The sequence below is a fragment of the Rhinolophus ferrumequinum genome, chromosome 24 (assembly GCF_004115265.2).
Source record: "Rhinolophus ferrumequinum isolate MPI-CBG mRhiFer1 chromosome 24, mRhiFer1_v1.p, whole genome shotgun sequence".
Lineage (NCBI taxonomy): Eukaryota > Metazoa > Chordata > Mammalia > Chiroptera > Rhinolophidae > Rhinolophus > Rhinolophus ferrumequinum.
The window spans coordinates 5,506,262-5,516,193 of NC_046307.1; positions in this window are offsets into that span (position 1 = coordinate 5,506,262).

Sequence of the window (9,932 nt, forward strand, 5' to 3'; positions counted from 1 at the left end):
ATGATTTTGTATACTCTGTCCTACTACTGTTTCTGTAGTTTAAATTTACCCTTGCCAGACTAAGGGAAGGGATTGTGGAGTTAGAATATTGAAAAAGAATAAGGGCACATCCCTGTTGGCAAGCAGTTTACATACCAGTAAGACAATAGGAATAAAAAGTAGCCTTAACACAAGGCGGTGTGAGATGAGAATTATGAGTTCCTGAAGGGTAGAAATGTCAACAATCATAAAAAATATAACCAATGTCCTTTGGGAGCTCACCCTGTGCCAGGCACTGCCTTGGCTTTACAATCCTCACAAAAACACCATGGTTGGTATTTAGTAATTCCATTTTACAGACGAGGAACCTGAGGCTCAACAATGTTAAACACCTGTCGTAGGTCACATAATAAGCGAGTTACTCGAACTTCGTTCTGTCTTCCTCCAAATCACCACTTTGGACCAGTCATGACAGAAGGGACTGGGATGGACACACCCAGGATGTGTCGCATTAACTGGCGAGAGAGGAGAGCAGGATTTAGCAAAAGGACACAAGGGTCGTAGCAGTCGGGTCTCTGGAACCTGACCGGGAACCTGCCTGGGAATCCGCCGCAGAGAGCGACTGTACGCACGTGGCCCGCACCGCCTACCCGCCGCAGCTCTGGCTTCCGCTCTGGCCACACTAGAGGCCGCATACCTGAGAGAGCGCCTCTGATTGGCCAGCTCGGTCAGATGACTCCTGCGGGCCAATCAGCGGCGGCCGGGCGTGGGCTGCACTATCTGAGCTGCGGGCGTGGAGCCTGGGAAAGGTGATCTTTGTGCGCTGGACGGTGCGGAGAAAAGGCTGCCACTACCTGGTCATGGCCAGCGTGCCCCAGATCCAGCTAGCGATCCCACTGGCCCTGGGCTCCTATTTATCCGAATTCGCCTCCAGCCCTGCCCCAGCGCTCGTTGATAGGGAAGAGACGGAAGAGGCCTGGGCCGGCCCTCCTCTTGGGCTCTGGGTCCCGCCCTAATGCTTCCTCCTGCTTTTGTGCATCTTTTCCTCTCGCTCCTCTGGAGCGCCAACCCTCCCGTCTTCTTGCTCCTTCCCAGCAGCCCACAAACGATGTAGTGTTCCCTTCCTTTTAAGAGAAAAACCTCAATACCCCTCCAGCCAGGCCCTGCCGCTCCTCAGCTCTACTGCCCCAGCCTCCTCATCCCACTGCCGTCTGGCTGCCGGTCACCAACAGTCCCACTCTGGCCAAATCTGGTGGCATTTCACAATCTTTGCTGTGCACTTCAGGCAGCATTCGACTCTGTTGACCCTTGGAACCGATAAGGTTTCCAGGGACTTCTGCTTTTGTCTGGTTCCTCTTGCCTCCTACCTCTCTCACAAGCCCTTCTTCATACCCCCACACCGTGGGCTGGCAAACAGGCCCACTTTGCTGATCGTTTACTCAGTCTCTCTGACTCCGTCACTGGCATCCCCTGAATGCCAGCAATGCCTGAGCCTCCATCTCTAGCTTAGATTTGTCCTAGAGGTCCAAACTCACTACCTACCTGCATGACTCACGGGTGCCTAAGGCTCAAGGTAGGTCATTCATTCAAGAAATATTTATTAAGCTGAGTGATCATTTAAAACAAATATACTTTTAAAATATATCTTTATATCTAAAATAAATACATGTAAATATTTATTTACTGCTGTTGTGCCGAAAGCTTGGGATTACTGTGTCTCCTGTGACCAGCACACAGTGGGTGCTAAGTTCATGTAGGAATGAATGCCTGGCTTAGTGTCTGGCACAGTGGAGGTGCTTAATCTCAGCCCGGCTCCTCTCTTCCCTAGGGATGGAAACTGTCCCATCGTCTCACCCCCAGTGCAAAAGCTATGTAAGTGAGCTAAACTTAAGAGAGAGAAAGCCAAAATGAAAGTCCTTCTTGTTCTGTCTAATATTCTACACGCAGGGCAGATTAATCTTTTAGCTCAACAAAGGCAGCACTTCCCAGTGATGGGGGCAGGAGAGAGAACCACAAACTCCCGTCCTATTAGGACAGGTAGCTGCTGTAGCCAGACTGGGAGATACACAGATCAGGGTTCAAATCCTGGTTGGATGATCTTAAGGGTAGTATTGGACTTCTTGGAGTCCTCATTTTCACCTTGAAGTTGGAAATATGAATAGACTACCTCACAGAGATGTTGCAAGGATTCTTCCTAGAGCTTTTAGAGGCACCTAGAAGGTATTGTTTGGGCTGAAAGACGGGATGGGAAGAAAGGCAGGACTTTTGTGGTGCAGTATCGCCACCTTATGATCAGCCACAGAATTACATAGGGGAGGTTCTGGGAACTAGGAAGGGCTACCTGGACTCAGGCCTTCTCTGAGAATGTGCTCCCTGTTGCCAGTGCCCACATTTGTACAGGCTTCCTAGGGCCTCCAAGGCCAGGGTTGGCACCTGTGGAGGAGAAAGCATCCCACCCCTGGGTTTAGGGCAGTGGCTGTGTCTTCTCTGACTCCAGAACCTTTGGTGGCTCCTCGGTGGCATTCAAAGCCCTTCTGAGCTGGTGCTCTTGACTCCTGCTCTGAGCTTGAAACTCAGGATGGTTTAGCTGTGAACCTGCCCTGATATGCTCTCTCTGCTTTCGCCTCTGTTCCCAGCCCTCCCGGAGCTCCCTTTGTCCTCCCCCTGATTCAAGAGAGTGAAATACCTTTCCCTAGTGAGCATGTTAAGTTCCTGGGACAATATTCATGTGAGCACCTACTGTGTGCCTGGTGCTCTGCTGGGCCCCTTATGGGCATTTATTCCATACACTCTTCACTAACCCCATAGAGCAAGTTATTGTGATTGCTCCCATTTTGTAGAGAGGACACTGAGACAGAGAAAGGTAACGTGACCAACCCAAAGTCACACAGCCATCGAATGACAGATCCCTGCCTATAACTGCTAAGCAACCTAGTATGGTAGAGGAGAGAGACAGAACACGGTTCAAATCCCATCTCTGCCATTCACTACTGACTTTGTAGCTTTGAGCCCAAGCGGCCTGTCATCTAAAATGTGGTGGGAGCTCCCACAAGGCACAGGTGCTGGCTCTGAGGGGCAGGCAGTGTTTGGGGACCTAACACCAGAGGATGAGAAGTGGGGAGGGTGTTGCAGTAGGCAGCCAGAGCTGGTGTGGAGCACACTGGAGTAAGTCAGGGTCCCCTCAGGGAGGGTAAAGCCCCAAGTCAGGACCTAGCCAGCAAGAAGTAGGACTTAGGGGTCCAAGCCCCCATCACCTGGCACCTACGTAGCCCCTGCCTGTTCTCCCCACACGCACCCCAGCCTCTTCAGTGCCTTTCTCACTTGGCAACCTTGTGTGAGCCTTTCCAAACACACAGCTGATTATGTCCTTTGCTTCAGCCCTGCCAGTTCTGTCAGTCTCTCTGGTCTCTGGTCCCTTCGCGTCTCCCTGAAGGCATCTTAGGCCTTTGCACATGCTGTTCCCACTGCCTGAAACACTCTTCCCTTCCCTCTTTGCCTAGTTAATGTGGAGGCGTTGGAAGGTCTCCTCCTGAGGCATAGGGAATTTGAAACCTGAAAGAAGAGTAGGAGTTTTGAAAACCAGTAGGGAGTGGGAGAGTGCTCCAGGAAGAGAGAACAACTCGCACAAAGGAATGGGGGTGCACACGTCGGGGGAGGTGGGAGGGAGGAAGGAGAGATTGAAACTAATGAGAATGAGGTGTGCCTAAGGCCAAGGCCAAGGCCAACTCCTTAATGCTGTGTGAGAACCTTCGACCCAATCCTGGAGACTGTGGGAGGCTTGTGAGCCATCATCTGTTCCGTAGGTGGGGTGGAGAGGGGGCTTGCTTATCAGCATCACTCTGAAAAATGCAGCATTCAGAACTGACTGGTCCTCCAGATAACCTGATCACCACCAGCAGGGAAGGACATCTCTTCACAGGATCTCTACGTGAAACCTCTGTGGGTGCAGCCCAAGGCCCCCGGCTCCCACCTCACACAAGGCTGAAGTGGCATGCTGCATTTCTCGTACCTGCCACGAGGTGGCACCATCACCCCAATGTGTCCCCTCCAGTCTGCTCCTGAGCTGGAGACCCTTGCCAGAGCGCAGTTATGCCTAGGACAGAGACCAAAGAGGAAAGAAGAGATGGGTGAGGGAAAGAGAGGAGGCCAAGGGATGGGTTGGGGGTGGTTTGGATGGCAAGGTACAAGGACGGGGGAGTTAGGGTGGTGCTAGCTCCCTGTTGGTTTTTTTCAGGGTCAAGCACGAGTCTGTCTGACTTAAATTTTCACCATTATCTGCCCCTCCAACCTCCATGCACCCCTCCTCAGGTCCCTGAAACACTCACATGGACTCTGCCTGGTCACCCAAGTCTTGGCTCTTTCCCATCTGCAAGTCCCTGTCCACCTTCCTCTCCCTGCCACCACCATTAGCACCACCATTAGCAAACCCTTTTATTCTACATCTTAGATCAGCTTCTATCCCCAGGCCACTCCCTGGTTCAAGCCTGGGAGACAGCAATACAGTTGCACAATGGTGTTGGTCCCAGGCCAGAGGATGGGAGGGGTAGTGGACAGTAGAGGTATGGACACTGGGGCTCATTGTTTCTGTCCCCTGGGAGACCACGGGTGTATTTTGGGAGTGCTGTCCCAGTTCCATCTCCATCTCTAACTGGACACTGCAACGGGCCCTTCGCCCATCTCCTCACATCTGCACTAGCAGCCCCTGCTCTCTGGTCTCCACTCCCCTGGGAATGAAGTCTGCAGCCTGCAAGGTTCACTGTGCTGTGGTCTCATCTAGCACTGTGGTCTTCCTTACGCTGTGTGTGCTCTGTCCATGTGTCAGATTGGAGTGCCTTAAATTCTCCCTATTCCTGCATGCCTCGAGACCTTTGCAGAGTCTGTGCCCTCCGCCTGGAATGCTTTTCCTCCCATTCATCACAAGTCCAAGCGCTCCCCTCCTTCAGATCCAGTATCACTTCCTCGTGGAGCCCTTCCCTGAGCCAGGTCAGGATCAGTCCCCATTGTAGACACTCACAGCTGCAGCCAATTGACCTTCAGAGCCTGTGTTTAATTCTAGTCAGCACTTTTCTGGGCATTTGTTTAGTGTCTGTCTCCACCTCCAGGTTTTAAACTCTTCAGGGCAGACCTGTCTTCATTACAGGGTAAACGAGTGACTAGAATGACACCTGACCTAGAATAGGTGCTCAATAAACATTGGAGGCCCCCAACCCCCCTCACACACACACCCCACACCTTATTCTACCTGGTTAGCTCTTCATTCTTCTTCAACATGGGCACCCAGGTCATCTTCTCCAGGAAGCATCGCTGACCCCTCCCTTGGGTACCTGCTGCTCTTGGACCTCATTCCTTTGTGTTTTAACCTTTTGGTCCTCATTCCCCACTCTTATCACCCTGCTCCCCAGGCAGTCGTGCTGATGGTCTTGTGCCTGTTTTTGTACGCTCTGTTTTCTTTTTTTTACCCCCTTTCTTCCGCCTCCCCCACTCCAGTTCAAGCCGTTGTTTCTCAGTCTAGTTGTGTAGGACACAGCTCCCTGGCCCATGCTGGTATTAGGAGCGTTGCACTCCCCCCGGCTGAGGCAGTCGGTCGCCGGTCATCGGTCGGCCGCTCACAGCAGCTCACGGCAGCTCTTGCTTGCTGCCGGCCACTCACGCTGGCTGCCGGCCACTCATGGCGGGACACAATAGCCCACAGCAGCACACACCAGCCCAGCACACACCAGGCAGCCCACAGCAGCTCATGCCCACCTCCGGCTGCTCACTGCAGCCCAGCTCCAGGGAGAGCTGTTGTTCACAGTCTTAGCTGTAGAGGGCGCAGCTCACTGGCCCATGTGGGAACCGAACCGGTGGCCTAAGGCGTTCCAACCGCCTGAGCCACCAGGCCGTCCCCGCTGTTGTCCCCTGTGTTGTCTGTGTTATCATTTCTTTCGTGCAAATGGCTTTTTCCTTTAGAGCTCATTGTGTTTCTTACCATTCCACTGAGTCAGAGCTCTCTCCACGTGGCCCTGCATCCCCGTCACACGTTAGCCAGCCACCTCCCAGTGAAAGACTCTGATTGCCTCCGATCTCTCCCCGACCCTTTACCTCCTGTCATATATATTTTTTTTTTTGAGGGGAGGGTATGTATTTCAGGGCAAAATTGCTAGTTCATAGGGCTTGTGTTTATATAACTAGCTGAGAGCTCCCAGATGGCTCTGAGATGGCTGTGCCACGGTCCAGAAAGGCCTCCCAAAGCCCTGTGACTCCTGGCAGTCAGGCTCTGGCTTTCTAACGTTCGCCTGTCTGATAAGTGCAAAGTGAGAGCATCTCTTGCATTATGCTTAAGTTTCAGAATCTCCTCAGATGCTTGTCAACCTCTGGATTTCCTTGTCAGTCAATCGCCGCATCATACCCTCTCGATATTGTTTGCCTGTCTGTCTTTTTCTTGTGGATTTGCAGGCCTTCCTTAGATATCGGCTCCCTGTGCCCTTGAGACAGTATGGGGGAGTGCTGGTTTACAAGCACACCCTGAACCTAGAGGGACTTTAATGGCAATGACAGTCCTGAGCCCTCCCCGGGTTCCCAGCCCCACATCAGGGCTTGGCCCCGGGTCAGAGGACAGAACGGGGTTGACTGTCCCTCTGTGGACATTGTGGGGTTCATCAGTACACCGTAGTGTATTTGGGGGGCACTGTCCTAGCTCTTAAAGGGTTTGGGGAGCCCCTTTGAGATCAGCTTGCCAGCTAGGGATTTGAATTTTGAATTTGGGAAACTCATTCAACATATATTCATTCCATGAACATCTGTGGGGCTCATTTGAGGTACAGCTGTGGACAGGACAACCCCTCGACCTCTCCGAGCTCACCTTCTAGTAAGGTGGCAGCTGGTAAAGAGTGAACAAATAAGATCATTACAGAAGAAAACAAACAAGGGGCTAAAATATGGACTAACCAAGGGAGGACTTTAGCCGGGGTGGTCAGGAGAGGTCTCTCTGAGGAGGTGACCTTTGTTCTGACAGGTTCTAGGTATTTTTGCCGTAAGCACCTTTGCTGTAAACATCTTTGCCACACAACTAATTGGCCATTAGGCAATCTTGCTGTAAAAGATAAAATGATGAAAAAAATAAAAGAGGGACATTAAAAAGGACAGAATGAAACATGACGAATTAATCACAAAATTGAAAAGTATTGCGAGAAATGAAAATACATTGTCTTTGAAGTCTTTCCTTCGTAGTATTATACTTTTTATTTTTTCCTTGTTGATTCATCTCCTCATCTGGGATGTCACTTTTTCTTTTTCTCTGTGACTTCTTTGTTAAAAGAGGTGTCAGTTTCCAACTAACGTATCGATAATTAGCCCTCTGAAAACTGCTGTGAATTAGTAGTGGACGTTTACATTGGCCATAGCTGGGTTTGGTGTTTCGGGTAGGAGGAATGACTCTGCTTCCCGAAGGATTTGCAAACTGATACGTTATCGATTGGTAGCAGAGTACGCACTCCAGCTTGTCGCAGAGCTTTGCAGTCTGGCTTTATTCTTAGTAGCTATCATCCAGGTATCACCCCCAGGTGTACTCATCACGGTAGAGACCATTATGAGCGCTAAGATTTCTATAACACCAAAATGGGCATAACAGCAAGAACTTCGTCAATGGACAATGAAACCAAACTAACAACTAGCTTCAGTACATTGTCTGCTGAATGTAAACCAAACTGTTAACCAGTTCATTCCGCTAATCAGTTGCCGTGGGGTGAAAACACTTGTGGTGAAAGCACTGTGGCCAAGATGTTCACAGCAAATATGCCTACTGTGAAAATACTGGACGCTGTGTTGACAGCCAGCCGGAAGAACCAGGGGACTAGCATTCCAGGCAGGCAGGGACCTGCAAGTGCCAAGGCCCTGGGGTTCGTGTGAGCTCGGGGAGGTGGAGAAACAGGAAGGTCACTGGGGCTGGAGACTAGATGGGGGAATGGTGTGCAGGGAGTTTGGGGAGTGTGCAGGGGTCAGTGGAGGCCGCATCCGGTGGGCCTGGGTTCTAGGCTGGGTTGGTGTGTGAAGTGGGCAGGAGATAGTATGTCTGTGTGGGAGCGTGCTGCGCCTTGGAGACTCCAAAACTGGCTGTGGGGCGGTATCGTGCGGGGCGCCAGGCGGGGTCTCTGGTCCCGCTCCCCACACAAGAACGCAGGATATGGCTAGGCCAAAAAGGAACACCCACGGAGCCATAGGTAGGGGAGTCATATCTCTATACTCTCGCTGGCGGCTGGGTTGGAGACACAGGAACCAGGAGCAACACAATTCTCAACCCTCACTGTGCCGCTTGCAGACTCAGCCACCATCTTCTTGCTAGCTCCCCCTTTTTTTGCTAGCCTAGCCACGGCAGTTATATTCATGGCTAATGGCTCACTGATTACAGCTGAAGGCCAACTAGCCACAGCTGATGGCCATTTGATCACAGTCGACGGCCATTTACTACCTGAGCCAGCACCTTTCTATGTGCGGCCGAGAGCCTGGAAACTGCTTTTTGGGGCTCTGTCCCCACACTCCACCCCTACAGGGTCTCGCATCACAATCTACGCGACAAGCGTCTTCCGCGAGGGGCCCTGTGCGAGGAGCCTGGAGGTGAATGCTATTTCCTGGACACAGCCAAGCTCTCTGGTCACAGCCAGGGTTTCTCAGGGCACCACCAGTACTTCTGGGCACAGCCAGACTTCCTGGACTTCTTAGGGTACCACTAGTCTCCCCGGGCACACGAGGGCCTCTCAGGGCACTGCCACTCTCTCTGGACACAGCCAGACTTCCTGGACTCAGCCAGGGCTCTCAGGGCACTGCCACTCTCTCTGGGCACAGCCAGACTTCCTGGACACAGCCAGGGCTCTCAGGGCACTGCCACTCTCTCTGGGCACAGCCAGACTTCCTGGACACAGCCAGGGCTCTCAGGGCACTGCCACTCTCTCTGAGCCTCTCAGGGTACCGTGCTGGAACAATAGCGACTCACAGTCAAGGTGCTTACATATTCTCAATGGTGGCCAGTCAAGACACAAAAGCAAACATCCGCCAGTTCCACTACATGGTGGTATGTTCCCAAACAAACGGTCAAGTGGTCCATTAAATTATGATGGAAGGCAATTCCTCATAGTCCATAGTCATTCGCCAGGGCTGTCCTGGGGGTGAGCGATGACCTTGACCTCACCCTCAGCTCTCAGGGAGGACTCAGCAAGTGTTTCCTCCTGGGACTACAAGTCCTGCATCTGGGCTGTCTCAGCAAGCACTTCCCAGCTCACAGGGCCCCAACAACCTTCGCTTTCTCTGGCCTCTACTGGTTGGGGAACCGTCCACGTCTCTCCACCCCTCCACGGGGGTCCAGCTCTCAGGCAGCTGCTCCTCCTGGTCTTCCTGCAACTGAGTGTTCATAAGCACAAACTGCTCCACTGCCCTTCGGGGAGCTTTGTCCAACACCATACCCTGCTCACTGTGCCATGTGTAGTGCAGGGGATCCTGCCGACTACGCCAAGTGTCGTGCGGGGCAGGCTGTGGGGCGGCATGAGGGGTCTGTGGGGTCTCTGCTCCCGCTCCCCACACAAGAACGCAGGATATGGCTAGGCCAAAAAGGAACACCCACAGAGCCATAGGTAGGGGAGTCATATCTCTATACTCTCGCTGGCGGCTGGGTTGGAGACACAGGAACCAGGAGCAACACAATTCTCAACCCTCACTGTGCCGCTTGCAGGCTCAGCCACCATCTTCTTGCTAGCTCCCCCTTTTTCTGCTAGCCTAGCCATGGCAGTTATATTAGTGCCCAATGGCTCACTGGTTACAGCTGACGGCCAACTAGCCACAGCTGATGGCCATTTGATCACAGTCGACGGCCATTTACTACCTGAGCCAGCACCTTTCTATGTGAGGCCGAGAGCCTGGAAACTGCTTTTTGGGGCTCTGTCCCCACAGGCGGCCTGCGGTTTGTTTTTCTCTTAATTTTGTTT